Here is a 17,745-nt window from a genome sequence, read left to right on the forward strand (position 1 = left end):
AGAGAGAGAAAACACTCTACTTTCAACAATGAACAGTACAACTAAATAGAAGATAGACAAGGAAATAGAAGATTCAGACGCTATAAACCAATTAGACCTAGAAGACCTATATAGAACACTCCACCTAACAACAGCAAAATACACAGGAATACACACTCTTCTCAAAAGCACACAGATACTGCAGTCGTAGGTGAACTGTTGTCTTTGTTTCTTTTTTAAAAAGAACAGGCCCAGTGCAGTGGCTCACGCCTGTAATCCCAAAATTTTGGAAGGCCAAGGCGGGAGGATCACTTGAGCCCAGGAGCTCAAGACCAGCCTGGGCAACAAAAGGAGACCGTGTCTTTACAAAAAATAAAAAAAGAATTAGTTGGGTGTGGTGGCCACTATAGGCTATAGTCCCAGCTACTCAGGAAGCTGAGGCAGAAGGATTGCTTGGGCCCAGGAGGTTGAGGCTGCAGTAAGCCGTGTTCATGCCTCTGCAATCCAGCGTGGGTGAAAGACCAAGATCCAGTCTCAGAAATTTTTTTTTTTTTGAGACAGAGCCTCGCTCTGCCGCCCGGGCTGGAGTGCAGTGGCCGGATCTCAGCTCACTGCAAGCTCCGCCTCCCGGGTTTACGCCATTCTCCTGCCTCAGCCTCCCGAGTAGCTGGGACTACAGGCACCCGCCACCTCGCCTGGCTAGTTTTTTGTATTTTTTAGTAGAGACGGGGTTTCACCGTGTTAACCAGGATGGTCTCGATCTCCTGACCTCGTGATCCACGGGTGATCCACCGTCCTCCCAAAGTGCTGGGATTACAGGCTTGAGCCACCGCGCCCAGCCAGAAAAAATTAAAAACACACACACACACACACACACACACACACGGAACATTCCCTACAATAGATCATTATTAGGCCATAAGACAAGTCTCAACAAATTTAAAGGGACTGAAATCACTCAAAGTATATTCTCCAATCAAAATGGGCTGAAACTGGAAATCAATAACCGAAGGAAATTCGGGAAACTTACAGGAAACGAAGGTTAAAAGTAACTCGCCAAGTTCTCTCAGCTCAGAAAGGCCCCTCCCTCCTCAGCCCATGTTCTCCACACCTTCTGTATCACAGCCCTAGGCAGCTGCAGAGCTCAGACTTTTGCAAAGGCCTGGGTAGCAACTCTCCCAGACACACACTGAACCTGACCCCAAGCTTGATCCCGACAGCAAAACAACTAGGGGATGGAGAGGCCTTTGGGATTGCAACAGCTTGTCAGGCAGTCCTGTTTTTCCCTGGGAAAAATGGCCACAGGCAAATATTTCCACTTCCATGACCAATCTACAAAATATCCAAAAGACAGATCCTTCCCAAAAGAAGGGAGCTAACGAGTACTTCCCTGGGCTGGGTCCTTCACATATTCGAATCCATGCTTATAAACCTCCTATGCAGGAGTCTTATGTCCCCATTCTCCAGAGGGAAGTTGAGGCTCTGCTGTTACAGAGCCAGAAGCAAGATTCAAAACTTTATCTTGTGTCTTCAAAGTCCTTGCTCTTTCCACCACCCTCCCAGAAAAATCTGAAATCTACACCTGCGGGCCTCAGAAGGAATGCTACACTTGAGAACCTCACAAAGCCAGCTCCTTCCCAGAGCTGCTGCTCTTCCCTGGGGGCATTTCCAAGCACAGCATCGTCTATTAACACTCTTCTTAAGAAATAATCCTAGCCCCAGTCAGCCAGAAACAGGTTCCCCTCCAGACGGGGGCGGGCGGGGGGGGGGGGGGGGAGACGGGGGGCGCATATCTGTAAAAGCCCCTGGAAGCCAAGAGAGCCCAAAGGGTGTTGAGGTGTGGGGGACTGCAGAGGTTAGCTGGAGGCTGCAGGCTCAGCACCGTCTCACTCTGGAATAAAAGCCTCCATGCCACATGGAGAAAGGTGGCTTGGGCCTCTCTTCAGAGCCAACTGGCAAAGCAGGGCCCAGCTGGGAAAGCTGAACAGATTCCAAATATCAAGGGATGTCAATGTTTACCTACTCCAATTCCTCGGTCCACAGAGCAGTCCAGAGAATGAAATAAACTTGCCCAAGGACACACAGCCAGGAGCAAAATCAAGGACTCCAATAACAATGCTTCATGCCTCCATTTAGACAGGTCCCACCACTTGGCAAGACACTGGGCAAAGCATGGAGCCAAGGTTTATCCCAACATCACACAAACAAGGCTTCATCAATACCTCCAACATTTCCACTGGGGGTGCTACTATATGCCAGGCATGGTGCTAAGCACACTACATGCAGTATCCTGTGGAATCCTCTCACAGAAAGGTAGATATTATCATTATTATTTTTGTAGAGATGGAGTCTCACTTTGTTGCCCAGGCTGGTCTTGAACTCCTGGCCTCAAGGGATCCTCTCAACTCAACCACTCGAAGTGCTGAGATTACAGACGTGAGCCACCACACCAGGCCATCAAGGTAGGCATTATTACTCCTCCTTTCTAAACAAGAAATCTGAAAAGACCTGAGGTCAAATCACTTGCCTAAAATCACAGCAGTATAGAGGCAAGGCCAGGACTGCCACCTACGCCTGCCCGTTCTGCAAACTTCCTCCCGCCAGAGTTTCAGACTTGGGCGTCACACCAGGCTGCCTGGGATAGAACAGCAGCAGCCTCTGGGTTGCTCACGTCTGCTCCCTGGAGAGCAGCTTCAGCTAGCCTGAAAACCACCATGATGTTCTGAGATGTGGCTGGTCAGGTAAGGTGGGTGGGAGAGGCCGGGCAGGTGAGTGGCTTTGAAGATGAAGAGGTTATAGGTGATTACCTCCAGTGGGCCAACCTGTGGAGGGCTCGGCATCTTTGCCTAAGAGGAAGCCACACCCCTTCCACACCCTCCAACCCCACAACTGAGGTTAGCCAACAGCTCTTTAAAAATAAAGCCAGGACGGGTGCAGTGGCTCACATTTGTAATCCCAACACTTTGGGAGGCCGAGGTGGGCAGACCACCTGAGGTCAGGAATTTGAGACCAGCCTGACCAACATGGAGAAACTCTGTCTCTACCAAAAATACAAAATTACCCGGGCATGGTGGCGCAGGCCTCTAATCCCAGCTACTCGGGAGGCTGAGGCAGGAGAATCATTTGAACCCAGCGCATGCCTGTAATCCCAGCTACTCGGGAGGCTGAGGCAGGAGAATTACTTGAACCCAGGAGGTGGAGGTTGCGGTGAGCCGAGATCGTGCCACTGCACTCCAGCCTGGGTAACAAGAGCAAAACTCCATCTCAAAAAATAAATAAATAAATAATGCCTTCGGCCAGGCATGGTGGCACACGCCTGTAATCCCAGCACTTTGGGATGCCAAGGTGGAGGGATCGTTTGAGGTCAGGAGTTCCAGACCAGCCTGGACAACATGGTGAAACCCCATCTCTACTAAAAAATTAGCTAGGCATGGTGGCGGGCGCCTATAATCCCAGCTACTCGGGAGGCTGAGATAGGAGAATTGCTTGAACCCAGGAGGCAGAGGCTGCAGTGAGCCAAGATGGTACCACTGCACTCCAGCCTGGGCAACAAGAGCAAAACTGTACCTCAAAAATAAAGTCTTGACTCTCCCCTGCTTGTCAGATAACCCAAGTCCCCATGGAGTCCAAGCTCCAGTCCCTTCTCCTGCTACCCTGAGGTCTGGGTCAAATCAGCTCTCTGCTTGGGTTCCCCATTCAGGACACTGATCATCAGCCCCCAGCCACAGCCTCCCACATCTCCGCATGGTGCTCTCAGAGTGTTGCTTCTCCCAATAACTTAACTTCCTAAATAAAATCTGTTCATCGCACATCCCGAGTAGAGGAGACAGAGGTGCCCACTCACTCCAAAGATCATTTGTCCAAACCTCCATTTCATGGCTCATAAAACCAAGTCCTCAAAGGTAAAATGACCTGCCTAAGGACACATGGCTGACGACCTGGGTAGAGCTACAGTGAGGGCCTCCCAGGTGGATGTTCTCACACTTAGCATCCCTCAGACCTGGCATTGCCAGGTCCTTGACATTCGTCTGGGGGAGGTAAAGCAAGGAGTATAGTATGTGTGTCAAGCCTACCAAGTCTTCATCAACCCATGATTCCTCGTCAGTCAGGGTTAGAAAGGGCCAAGACCCACCTGGTGCCTGGGGGTTAGATGGGTCAGTGTGTGGCAGAGTGGTATGAGAGTAAAGAACGGGGGAAATATGGCTCCCCAGTACATGCCAAGTGACCAGGAAGCACAAAAATTTGCCACCAGCAGAGGGGGGAGTCTCAGTGTGGCTGCCTGGGGCCTCCTAGAAGGGCTGCAAAGTGGGCACAGAGAGACACCCATTTGACTCCAGAGCCATCACATCAGCCTCCCGTCCTTCCTCAGGCCCTGGTCAAGATGCAAGACTTTTGCCAAAGGCTCACGCATTCTTTGCATTTCTCCAGTCTCTGAGCAGCTGCTGCAGGGCCTTTTCTCCTATGTTGATTTATTCTTTATTGTTCCTGAAATATACCCAGAGGCTTTTGGCACAGCATGCGGGCACAGCAGAGCATCCAGCCCAAGCCCCAAGTACACACCAACCAGGCTCTCTGGGACCTGGGCCAAGCCAGCTGGAATGATGGGCCCCAGGTCAGACCCAGCAGCCAAGAAGGGAGACCAAAGATCCCACCTAGCCCCAGTCTTTGATCCCCAGAACCGTTCTCAGTACCTCAGAGGCCGGGATACCTTTAGCGGGGAAGAGACACTTGGGAGGTCCCCAGGAAACCCACAACTAAGCTGAAACCAAGCCTTTCCCCTCCTCCTGTGCATGTGCCTGGCCAGGCAGTCCCCAGGTCCACAGCTGAGTCCTCCACAGAAGGGCCTCAGGGCTCAAGGCTGGGCTCCTGGCTGCCCTGTGAAGCACCTGGAGAGGGAGGCAGCAGGGAGGTCTTCTCCATCCTTCCCAGCCCAAAATATCTCCCGTATCAGCCAGTCTAATGGTGCCCAAATTCCTACTATCAGCACTTCATACCAAGGATCAAAGCATTGTTCCCTGTGCACAGGAAAATAGCTGGAGGAAGTGTGGGAGCTGCAAGGTAAAAGAAGTCAGGGGCAATGTGTGCTGGCTTCTCTAATCACCAGCCTCTGCGAGCCTGGGGATCCCTACTGGTGAATGGGCACAACAGTTTCATCTTCGTTATTGTGGGACACAACGAGGTAATACACAGATGAAGTGCCACCTGGCACAGGGTATGCACTCAATAAATGTGATTCCTGTCTCCCTTGCTGGGTAGGGGTGGTTCAGACATCGTTATCAGTCTTTAACACCTTGGAGGAAATGAATGGTCCGACTCTTCCAGTTCCACAGCTGGCTGAGAGCAGGGCTGGCCAGGCAGGGGCAGGACAGGGAGACTCAAAGTCCTAGCAACAGTGTGGGGCTCTGCAGGCATGCACAGCTTCTGGCCTACAGACCCAGGAGAGAGAGGTCTGGCGAGAAAGTGAGAGGGCACCCAGCAGAGGCCTCCTTTAAACTCAGCTATGCCAGCAGGGCCTGCCTACAGGGATACAGGGGGATGAGGGTACTTCCCAGATAACACCGGCAGAGCTTCCAGGCCCACAAGGAGGAGCCGCCGCCCTCCTTTGCTCACTCTAATAAAAGCAATAAAGGGGAAGGTGCAATGGCCAGAGGGAGGCTGAGGAAGGGCTGCAGGAAGTAGAAGGGACTCCAGCGTGGCAGAGACACAGGGCCTGCAAAAAGCAAGCAAGCCTGCTCAGAGGCCACCACAGTAAATGTCCCACAAGTGGAAGTGCCTGCCTGGTTATTTTTGGCGCCTCTTCTGCCCAAAGCCAGCAAGGAAGGGCAGCTGCTAGCAACATGGAAGGGCTGTTTACACTCAAGTGTGCAGGCACTGCAACAGGGACAGAAAGCACAACTAGCAGCCACCATGCAGACAGGCCCCTGCTCCCGTTTTTCCCCTCCCGACTGTCCCCTGTTGCGTGCTGCACAGCTGACAGAGTGTGGGTACTTCTGCTTTTACTCAGATCCAGCCTCCCAACCACAGGACTCACTCACGCACACGCAAACAAATAAATAACTATGGAGCCAGCTGAGGACTGAGCCACACCCAGGAGTCAAGACAGTATTCCTTTGGATTCTTCCTGCACTCAAGCTGCCCTCCCAGCTTCCAAACTGGGAGGAGCAGTGACCAGGCATGGGACACAGGAGCAGTCCCTTTCCACCCTCCCAAAGTGAAAGTGGAGACAGTCTTCGGAACCTCAAGCATCTCACCACCTCTCAAGGCTTCCCCATTTGAAAATGCAGGATTTGGACTAGATATCCCAAATGGTTTCCCAGCTCTGGAATGACTCCCCGGAGGCCAGGGCTATGACCCGAGGCCAGCTGGGGCCTCAGACAGAGGAAGGCCAGGTCGGGAGGAGGATCTGTGCCACAGCTCACGTGAAGTCTCGGGGTTGCAAGTTATCACTTAAGCCTGTTTCTGAGCTACGGGGGCCTTACCTACTAAAGAAATGGCAAGTTCTGGCAACAGTAAACTGGATAGGGGCCTCTGCCCAACTACTGGGAAAAGCGGGGGACCAAAATATCTCACCATTTTCCTTCTTGTCTGGATTCCAATTCCCCAGAGAAGCTGGGCAGCTTTAGAGAGAAGCCCCTTCTGGCTGGCTACAAGCCTACTGTAGCTCACTCTCTCCATCCAAGCTTAACTGGGATAAACCTTGCCCTGGGCTCCTCTCCCCACTCTCCTTCCTTCCCAGGACTCCTAGAGGAAGCAGCGCTGCCTGGAAAAAATGCTCTCACCATGAGAGCTCCCTGCGGCTGGGAGAAAGGCAGAGGGAACAGGGAGCACCTTCCCTGGCTGGCCACAGCACGAGGCTGTGTTCCAGGAAGAGCAAGAGCGGCTGCCAGGGAAGCCTCAGCCCCAAGCCCCGGCTCTTCCCCACCAGCTCTTCCCCACCAGCCGAGAATGACAGCCAGCAACTGCAGCCCTCAGGGAGACCCCCAGCCCCACCCCAGCACAACTCCAGCTCTCCTCTGAGAGTGGTCACTTTCTTCTTATATAATTCTTGGTGTTTCCTTCACCGTTGCACCTAATTTTAATGGGTAAAACAGCCAAATCAGTCTTTGGAGGAAAAACTCCCACCCTTGGCTCTAGCCAAACCTCCCCTGAGGTCACACTGCAAGGCTTCAGGTGAAGCAAACAGGGGACTTTTCTTCCTTGGCTGAGAAAGCAGCCTTCCTCCTGCCCACCCATGTGAGCAGCTCAGCCTGGGGCCTGGGCAGGTAGGTTCCGGAGAGCATAATCTGATCTCTGGGAAGCTGGGCCCTCAGCCCTCGGCTGCAGGGACACAGTCCCTCTCAAAGGCACACAGACACTGGGTCTGGGCCACATGTCTAGGGTGAAGTGGATCAAGCAGTTGTTCCCAGGGCACAATGAACTTCATTTATACAAGCTTCAGTGGCCTGGTAGATTGCTTTCCTACTATAAGCAGGATACCTTTCATTTTCTCTTCCTTGATAGGAGCCAAAGGCAAACACACTGGACCCAGTGGGAACTGGTGAAATGAGAGTTGCCATCTGTTGAATACCTAGTATGTGTCAGTCACTTTGCATGCATAATCCTGTCTAACCTTCACAGCCTATGAAGTACTGTTATCATCCACATTTCACAGGTGAGGAAACTGAGGCCCAAGAAGTTAAGCAATGCCCAAAGCCACACTGCAAGAGGAGACGCTGGGGTATGAACTCAGGTCTGCCCAGGCCTCATTCCCACGTACCCACCAGACTTCCTTCCGTCACTGCCCAAGTGACTGTCCACACACCATCCAGGAGCAGTGTTCTGAGTGTAGAAGCCAAAGTCCGTGCGGACGAATTTTGCTTGAGGGCTCCAGAATCTGAACTGATGCTCCAACTATTGTTGCTCCCAAGTGTGTGACTGTGAGAGACCATGTCAGAGAGTGTGTGTGTGTGCTGAGGTGGAGAGAGGGTGATCTGGATTCTAAATTGCAGTTTCCAACATTAAAGTTATGCTGTAATGCTTCTGATTCATAAAATGAGCTCATAGTCTCACAGTATCCTGAATGTTGCTTCGAATGCAAATGCAGGTCCCTTAGTAAGAACCGGGGATTTCAGCATACTCCACCCTAGCCCAGGCCCAGCATGCAATTTTTCAGTCCCAGAATCAAGAGTTCTCATGTGCAGAAAGAAGCAATTCCTCCAACAAATTGCGGCCACTGGCTCTGCTTCCTGCCACCTGCAGTGAGTCAGGGAAGAATGGAGCCCCAGGCTGCTTCTGTACTGATGCATGCGTGCCTGCACACACACAGGAAGGGTACCAACCTGGGCTGGCCAAAGGAACTGCCCAGGCTAGCAGATCCCTAGGGAGATGGCTCCACAACTCTTTCACCCTGAGGTCCCCTTCGGGTCAGGATGACCGACACATGCACTCCACAAGGCCAGCTACAGGGCAGTGCCAGGAAACTGGGTTCACCAGCACCAGAATCACCCACGGTACAGTGACATTTTTGAAACCACTGATGCAATGTGAGGGGGTTCCTGCAGCAGGGACTCACTGGGCCCAACACATGCCAAGTACACCTTTTTTTTTATGGAGATCTTTCACTAATTTGTTCAACTAACATGCACTAAAGCCAGGCGAGGTAGCTCAAGACTGTAATCCCAGCACTTTGGGAGGCCAAAGCCGGTGGATTTCTTGAGCCCAAGAGTTCAAGACCAGCCTGGTCAACATGGCAAAACCCTGTATCTACAAAAACACAAAAATTAGCCAGGTGTGATGTGCACCTGTAGTCCCAGCTACTTGGGAGGCTGAGGTGGGAGGATTGCTTGATCCCAGGAGGCTGAGACTGCAGTGACCTGAGATCGCACTACTGCACTCCAGCCTGGGCGACAGAGAAAGACCCTGTCTCTAACAACCAAAAAACCCAAAAACCAAAAAACAAAACAAAAAAAACACTAAACACTAGATGCCAAGCATTGTGGGAACCCTTCCGAGCTCACACTAGAAGCAGAGGCTACCAAATACTGAAATGTGCTTTAAGCACTTTATGTATACTAACTCACAGAATCCTCACAGTAACTCTATGAGGGAGATACTGTATAGGGACTCTAGCTCGGAGTCTTTGTTTTTGACCACCACACTACAGTATGTACACAAATAACTACATAAAGTGGAAATGAGTGTTCAGAAGATGGCTACAGCCTTCAGAAGTGGCATTTGAAACAGGACTAGAAGGATGAGCTGGAAACCCCCAGTCACTTTGTGGCCGTCCCCACCCCAGCATGAGCAAGGTTTTCTTCTGAGAGACCCAACTGCAAGAGAGGGGCTATCAAGGCCAAAGATTCCTGGACTGGGCCCATTCCCCTTCCCCTCTTCTGTCAGAGGTCTTGACACCCCTGGGCAGCCTTTCTCTGGGGACTCTAGCCACAGGAGGTCCTCAGCTGAATCCATAACTGCATGTTGTCTTTTCTTTTGTTCCACTTATTGAGAACAGCAGCCCACAGGGTCAAACACTGGGGCTATTTTAAAATCCTACATGTAAAAATTAAATTCTCATCCCCATGGGCACTCCAGGGCGCTCTTTCCTGGGGTGGGGTGAGGAGCTGACAGAGCCACGGGAGTGGGCGTTCTGCTGGCACTTGGAGAAGCCACATTGGCAATGGGTAGGCTGTTTCAGAGCAAGCTGGCAAGCTGTATGACCTGGGGGGATCCTCCAGGTTCTTCACCCCCTTGTCCCCCCGGGAAGTACACAGACCAGAGTAACCAGCCAGAGGCCAATCCAATTAGAGTGGAGACTGGACCAGGGCCATGCAACGAAATGGTGTATCACAGTAATTGAATGTTTACGCTCCTATTATTCACTGTCCAGAGCAGTTGGAGAAGGAGGAGCTACGAATTCTCAACCCAACCGGGGAAGGCTTCTCCTTTTCCCTGGCTCCTGAATTTCAGCCACTTCACACCCGAGGAAAGGGTGCATTTCTCTGATCCAAAAGGGGTGTGTGCCACACCTTCCATGGGAGGCTCCGGAGCAAGGCAGGTGGTTTCTCCCCTCAGCCGAGGCCCCCTAGGGAGGACTGGTTTCTCAGTCCACCTTCAACAGGCCTTCAGTCTCAACCCTGAAGCTACAGGAACAAGAAGATCCCACACCACCAGGCCAGGATCCCCCTGCCAGGGCAAGCCAGACATCCCCTCCCCCAGCCGCAGCTGCCAACAGGGATCCCCCGCATACGCGTGCCACCAGGGCCTCCGTGGCCAGCCTCTCTTCCCCCATCCCACCGCCCCCCGGGCGAGGCTCCACAGGCTGGCACACAGGTCCCACGTGGGATGGTGGAAACAGGAAGCAGGCACCGTAGTTGTGACCAACAAAGTTTTAAATGGGGCATATAACTTCCCCTTTCATCTTCTCACCAGCTCTCGCTGGAGGCTGGGCTGGGACGGACACCGGGCCTCCACTTTGGGTGGCAGGTACCTCCTCCATGTCAGCCCGCCTTGGGGCTGAAGCCTGAAGGCCCCAGGGCACACGAGGTCCCCCTTTCTCCCATGGACCCTTACCCAGAGGCCCTGGGGGCAACCTGGCACACACGCTCGTGCATTTGCGACTTGGGAGGCGACGTGACCAGCTCCACCAAGCCGGCCATATGCAGGGCCCAGCCGAACCCCGGGTTTCGGCCCTGACGCCAGGGACCAGAGAACACAGCTCCCCGAGAGGCGCCGCGCGGGCTGGGCCGGCTGCAGCGGCGCGGGCGTGCGGGGGCGCGCGGGAGGATGACAGGTCTGAGGTGCGCCCGCCTGCGCGAAGCGCTCCAGCCTAGGCCTCTGCTGACTGCATTTGCCCCAGTTCCCCGCCGCCCCTGCATCTCTGTCCCCCTAACTCCCGGCGTGGACGCCGCGTCCAAACCCACTTTCCCGTGCAAGCTGGCAGGGGAAGGGGCTCCCGCGCCAAGTTCCCTTAGCTGGCGAGCCCCTCGCCGCGCCTTCTGGGCCTGGACTCCGTCACGTCAGCCGGTCCCCGCGGACACCACGTTTCTCTCGGGCGGAGGAGGAGCAGCCGGATTCCCGAGCCGCCACGGGCCGCCGGGTGGGGAGGGCTTTCCTGGCGGGGCCGCGCCCGGGTGGGCGGGGGCCGCGCACAAGCTGCGTAGCTGCACAAACACCGCGGGGCTGCGCTGCACCCGCAGCTGCGGGCCGAGGGCGCGGGCCGCGGGGGAGGGGGCGGCGGGCTGCAGGAGGCCCCCGCACAGCCACACGCGCCCGCTCCACCGCCGCCCAGGCCGCAGAAGTTCGAGCACAGCGGCCCCCGCGGCCCCCGCTCCGGGCAGTGCCTGCAGAGCTGCAACCCGCCATGCGAGCAGCCACAGCTCGCGCGCCGCCTGGGGTCCCCTCGCCGGCCCTGCCGCGTGCAGGCCTCAGCCGCCGGCCGAGCAGCCCCACTTACCCAGCTCCTGCCCGGGCTCCGGGCTCCGGACTCCGGCCTCGACTGTCCCCCTTCCACCGCGGGCCGCCGCCTTCGGTCGCCTCCGGGACTCCAGCAGCCTGCACGCACTCCCGATTTTAAAAACAAATAGGCGCCGTCGCCTCCCCGCGGCGCTCGTGGGGCTTCCGCCAGCCCGCGCCTCCCGGAGGCTGGGAAGTTTGCTGGCAGGGCTCGGGCGGGACGCGCGGGCTGTCACCCCCCACTCGCGATGCAGGAGCCTCGGCGCGCCCCGCACCCGTGCTGTCTGCCTCGCAAGCGCTCTCCCTCCCTCCGTGTCACCCCCAGTCCTGCGATGCAGTGTCAGGATTGCACGGCTCTGACTCATCGGTTGAGCTCACAGCTTGAAAAAAAAAAAAAAAGAGAGAGAGAGGGCGAGAGGCAACAGCGAAGGAGGAGGACTCTGGCGTGCTACAAAGGATTGCACAACTCGAGGCTGGGAGCGCGGAGCGCCCAGCGGCCGGCTGGCGCGCGCGGCACCGCGGCGAGCAGGAACCAGCTCTACCACTTCATCAGCACAACTGTCTCGGGGCGGCCTCAGCCAGCAGGCCCGGCGCCGCCCACTTCCTGCGACCAAATAAGGCCGGGGAAGGCGTCTTTAAACCTCAAGCGGCGGCCGGGTCTGGGGATTTCCAGCAGACCTCACCTCCACTCACGAGTCGGTCGCCGTCCCCACCCCCCGCCCAGGCTGGCGCCCCCGATGGCTTTGCTGGAACCCACGGGCCACGCTGCTAGTTCCTTTCACACCAAGGTCAGGAGGAGACGGTGACGAAATGTTTGGAAACCCATCGAGCCTGCCAGGAAAGTGTGTGTGTGATGTTGGGGAAGGTACAAGTCGCTTTCTTCCACAAAGAAACTCTCTCTGGTTTTGGATACGGTAAATCATGCACAATCCTCTCCAAGGCACTTTATTAACAGACTCCCCGGGTTTCACTTTCTGGCTCAACAGCGTCCTGGTGCGTGTAAAGGTTATTGAGATTGGCCTCAGTCCCTAAAAAGGACCCACCATCTCCATCACTTAGGTGAGGAAAATCTCCTGGATTTAATTCTAGCAACTCAGGCCAGACTTGAGCGGCTTTTCACTCCATACTCACATTTTCCCCTGCCTTCCCTAAATATCCCCCTGATCAATTCTCAGGTCCAAGCCTTGATGCCTCCTTGCCTGACTGGTGGGAAGATGGGAAACATTTTTGCAGCTCAAGAGGTTGGTTCTGGCCCCCACATTCAATGGGGCTTTAGGGCCAGGGGAAAATTCAGGGGTGTGTGTCCTATTCTTCCTTCCAAGTTTTTTGGTGATGGTGCAGTGGTGGTGGTGGTGGCTGTTTTTCAAGGAGATGGGTCAGGAGATTTTCCTTTGGAAGAAAAACCACCCAAGAATACAGTGTGTCCTGGCAGCCACTTTTCAAAACCCTGTGGCTAGACTTGAGAACCAGGTGCATCCCTCACTTTCTCAGGGAGTAGAGGAGGGAGGGGCAGCAGAATATGATTCTCACACACTCACTGAGCCGACAGGGCCAGGGTGGGGTGTGGAGGGCACAGGCAAAACTTGGATCTTCTGCCCAGAAACCCTGCCAAACCTGCACTTGCTCCTAAGGGAGCATGGCTTTCCTGTCCTCTTCCACCTCTTTGCTGGCTGGAGTACCTGCGTACACGTACACCTGGAAGTCCCACCTCCCCAAGAGGAAAAGGGCTTATTTGCACCATGTTATGACAGATATGTCAAAATAAGGAACGCTTAAAACAATCTTATCTACAAAATACAGATAATTATGCCACAGGACTGGACCAGAGCACCTCTTGAAATCCCTTCCAGTTCAAGATCCATGATTCTGTGATTAGAGTAAGTGAATAAAGGAGCTAGGGAAACCACCTTCTACAAAACAAAACAAAAAGCCCGGGCTCCCCAGTTTAGCATCCGTGATGACAGTACTGTTCCTGGCAGCTCTCAGAGCACTTCTCCATACAGTCTCCTGAAGAGCACTGCATGTGAGTGTTTTATCCCTCTCAATCTGTGGATGAGAATACTGAGGTTCAGAGAGGTTAAGTGAATTGCACCAGGTCACAGAGCAAGCCAAGCATCTGTGACCTCTCTGCTCCTCCCCCAGAGGAAGGCAGTGAGCAATTGAGGAACTGCAGTGCTCAGGCATGCAGACCCCCAAGCAGAGGTTAGACTCTCAGGGCTCCTGGCAAAGGATCAGGGTAGAGCCTTTTTACTTTTTTCATTTGCCTGATTTCTTCCCTCCCATTGACAACACATCCAAGTGAGAGAAGCAAAAGCAAAGCCATTTGGCCTCCAGTGCCCACTGCTGCCAAGTTCCTCTGCAGACCTGCGGCCATCCTGACCTCCCCTGAGAGCCCAGCCCCTGCAGCTGGCCTTAGGGAAGCCCAGAGTGAGCCCCTGAGAGCTAGCGCAGACCAGCCCAGGGATGTTCCCAACCAACCAGAAAACCCGGCTGGGAAGCACATTCCTAGAAGAGCCTGCCACGATGGAGCCAGGGCCCAGCCTCCAGAGAACAAGTGGGAGCCACTCCAAAGGAGTGGCCCAGGAAGCAGCACACGGAGTGGAGGCAGGTGGCAGGGGAAACAGAGAAGTCAGTGGCCCTGAAGGAGCCTTGCTCACCTTGGAGCAGCACCGCCCTTCACTACAGCTAAACTTCCAAATTCAGGCCACCTAAGAAAGGAAGAGAGAGAAGAAAAGGGGCACACACGTGTGCAGGGGAGGAGGGCTCAAGACTATACCAAATAGCCCCCGCTTGGCAGGAGAAGTCTACCTTGAAAAGGCGGGCAGATGAGACTATGTAAAGAAAGCTGCAGCGCTTCTGGGAAAGCCCTGGAGGTCAGTTTTGCTGCAGATATGACGGTGCAGAATCACTGACGTGTGAAGTGAAAGTTTTGGTTTTAGAAGCTCCAGCCCCTGCTACAAGTCTCTGGGGCAACCAAGAAGGGTGACCTTTCAGGGAGACAGGGAGGTGTTCCAGAGACCTTATCCAGAGAGTGGGATTTTCTCCACCCTCAACCCTCTTTACAAACTGCAGGAAAAAGGAGTACAGAGCTCTAGTTACCAGGGAGTGTGTCTGACAAGAGAGAAACACTCCAGGAAATAAAGCACCCTAGACAGAATCCTAAACTCTGATTCCCAATGAAGGTAGAATATGGCATTTGAGAGGCTTCCTAGGGCCACATCAGCTCTCTGGACTCCACTCAGAGCGGTCTGTCACTGCCCTGTGTTTCATCAACAGTATCTAGACCATTAAAATCTTCCAAGGGTGAGGCCAGGCACAGTGGTTCACACCTGTAATCCCAGAACTTTAGGAGGCTGAGGCAGGAGGATTGCTTGAGCACAGGAGTTTGAGACCAGCCTAGGTAACGTGGCAAAACCCAGTCTCTACAAAAAAAATACAAAAATTAGCCAGGTGTGGTGGCGCATGCCTGTGGTCCCAGCTACTCAAGAGGCTGAGGTAGGAGGATTGCTTGAGCCCATGAGGTCAAGGCTGCAGTGAGCTGTGTTCACGCCACCACACTCCATCCTGGGTGACAGGGCGAGACTTTGTCTCAAGAAAAAGGAAAATCTTCCAAGGGTAAATTTTATGGTGTGTGAAGTATATCTCAATAAAGCTGTCACGAAGTTGGGGGAAGCTTCCAAGGAAGCCAGGTTCTCACCTCCCAGCCACCTTCCTCCAATAACATTCTGCAGCCATCATCACTATTTAAAAGAGAAGTGTCTTTCTCCCCAGGCTCCATACCTGCATTCCTGTCCTTTGCCCACTATTCCTCCTCCAACGAGGCCAGCACACATGGTGTGTTTAAGTAAACAACCTTTACCAGAGCCTGGGATATCGGGAATGCAAATATTGTTGAGGGCATCCCAAGTTCACGATGCCAGCCAGGTCCCTATGTCCCTTATGTTCTTGTGTCTTTATTGTCGTCTCCCTCTACAGAACTAAAGTACGACCTCCAGGACCTCATTACCTACAATTACAACAGAAAAAAAAGAAGGGCGTAGAAAACACAGGGAACTTAGGAAAACTGTCACTGACCTTCCCTGAGCCTCACTTTTTAGGCCCATAACAGATGCACCATTTAAGTGTTCGTTGCATGAACAACAAAAGGATGCCCACCTTCCAGGGGCTTGAGAGGATCAAAAGGACAAAAAACTGCTTTATAACTCGATCATGCTATGTACACATAAGAGGCTACGATTATTATTTTTACTGTTTTACCCTGTATCTCCTCCCCAACCTAGCTTATCCCTTATTAAAAACCTAGTTCCAGCCCCAGCGTGGTGGCTCACACCTGTAATCCTAGCACTTTGGGAGGCCAAAGCGGGCAGATCATCTGAATCCAGGAGTTCAAGACCAGCCTGGCCAACATGGTAAAACCCTGTCTCCACCAAAAATACAAAAATTAGGCGGGTGTGGGCCCGGCGCAGAGGCTCATGCCTATAATCCCAGCACTTGGCGAGGCCGAGGCGGGCGGATCACAAGATCAGGAGATCAAGACCATCCTGGCTAACACGGTAAAACCCTATCTCTACTAAAAAATATAAAAAATTAGCCAGGCGTGGTGGCGGGCACCTGTAGTCCCAGCTACTCAGGAGGCTGAGGCAGGAGAATGGCGTGAACCCGGGAGGCGGAGTTTGCAGTGAGCCAAGATCGAGCCACTGCACTCCAGCCTGGGCAATAGAGCAAGATTCCATCTCAAAAAAAAACAAAAACAAAAAACTTAGCCAGGTGTGGTGACACACGTCTGTAGTCCCAGCTACTCGGGAGGCTGAGGCATGAGAATTGCTTGAACCCAGGTGGTGGAGGTTGCAGTGAGCCCAGATCACACCACTGTACTCTAGCCTGGGCGACAGAGGGAGACTCTGTCTCAAAAAAAAGAAAAAAAAAAAAAAAAACCAGTTATTTTGCCTGCAAAGACCCCATGAGCCTCAGGTAACTCTCTCATGGGCTCTGCCTCGAGAGACTTTTTCCGGCATTGACTCAATGTCTCATCTGGGGTGTCCTCCAAGGCTTCTCTCCCAGCCCATTCTTTGTGTCCTTTCCACCACACTTTTCCACAGGGTTGTCCTCCCAGCCTAAGTAGGGACACCCCTCCAACAGCTGTGTCTTCTCAGCCCTTTTTGCCAGGTCTTTTCTGAGCAAACCGGGAGCTCACAACCACCCCAGTCATGAAATTAAGCCACTGTGTGCTGAGACGTCTCTGCACCGTCTTCTCTTTTACCCTTGGAAAAAACGCCAGGGGACCCTCCTCCTCCGCTCACATTGACTTCACCTGTTCTGGGGCAGGGCCATGCTTGCTACACCAGCCCACAGCTGTCTGTGTCCCTGGCCCTCCCACCTGCCCCCTCCCCAGCCTCCTTGCCCTGCAGGCCCGGGCCAGGTTCTGAGTGCCTTTGTCTGGCCTGAGAGGGAGCCTCTGTACGTGTCCCCAGTTGCTGCTGTCACTCTGAGAGAGACGTCTGGCCGGGTGTAGGGAGAAGGACAAAACAGGTGTGGCTGCCAGGGAGGGCAGGCCAGCAGAGCCACAGGACAGAAACGCCCTTTCTTCACAGACTGAGAGCTGTCAACTTCTCAAAGGCCTCCCTTCAGCACAGTTCCATGCCCTCTGCAGAACTAGTCCCAGACAGACTTCCTCACTAGCTGTTCACTGGAGCTCGGCTTCCCTGTGTTATGGCAATGGGCCAGGAGGAACAGGAACTCCAGAGACCCAATGTGTGCAACAGGGCATGCTTTAAAGCATTGATTTTAAGTGAAAACAAATACTGATACATCATGGGCTAGAATCCAACATTCATGCTCATGGGGGTGTACAGGTTAAGAGCACAGGCTGAGACCTGAGTCCAAATCTTGGTTCACACTAGCTTGATGACCTTGAGCGAGTTACTCAACCACTCATCTACAAAATCGGAATGATAGTAAGAGCTTACTTAAACAGTGTTTGGCACACACTAAGTCTTTTATAAGTGTTGGCCATCATTTTTTCTCATCTGTTTCATTGCTTCTAGTTTTGCACACTTTACCATCCACACTGCCATCAGAGCGATCACACCTCTCTTCAGTAGCTCCCATCATCTACTGCATAAAGCTGAGACTGTTAGCTAGACTGTTAGGCACCTTTCCCACACGATCTGGCTCTGCCCCACTTCCCAGCCTCAGCCCACACGGCTAAACAACCTGACGTTCTCCAAGATGCCTGCATTCTCACCCTCATATCTTCACACATGCTCCTTCTCTTGCCACCTTGATCACCATGTTACCCCATACCCAGATCTCCCACCAGACTTGACCTTAATGGCA

General features: G+C 53.6%; 1 protein-coding gene across 4 annotated transcripts in view; it reads right to left on the bottom strand.

Moving 5' to 3' along the window:
• Positions 1-17,745, bottom strand: part of MIDEAS (mitotic deacetylase associated SANT domain protein) — a 76,100-nt gene that overhangs the window by 34,652 nt on the left and 23,703 nt on the right. Inside the window, exon 1 of one of the 4 annotated variants that reach the window (XM_007987234.3) lies at positions 11,411-12,103. The exons of the other annotated variants lie outside the window; for them this stretch is intronic. The gene's annotated coding sequence lies outside the window, so the exon portion shown is untranslated. Of the gene's footprint in view, positions 1-11,410; positions 12,104-17,745 lie in introns of those variants that run through there. 4 annotated transcript variants of the gene reach the window in all.

This window comes from Chlorocebus sabaeus, chromosome 24 (genome assembly GCF_047675955.1).
Source record: "Chlorocebus sabaeus isolate Y175 chromosome 24, mChlSab1.0.hap1, whole genome shotgun sequence".
NCBI classification, from domain to species: domain Eukaryota; kingdom Metazoa; phylum Chordata; class Mammalia; order Primates; family Cercopithecidae; genus Chlorocebus; species Chlorocebus sabaeus.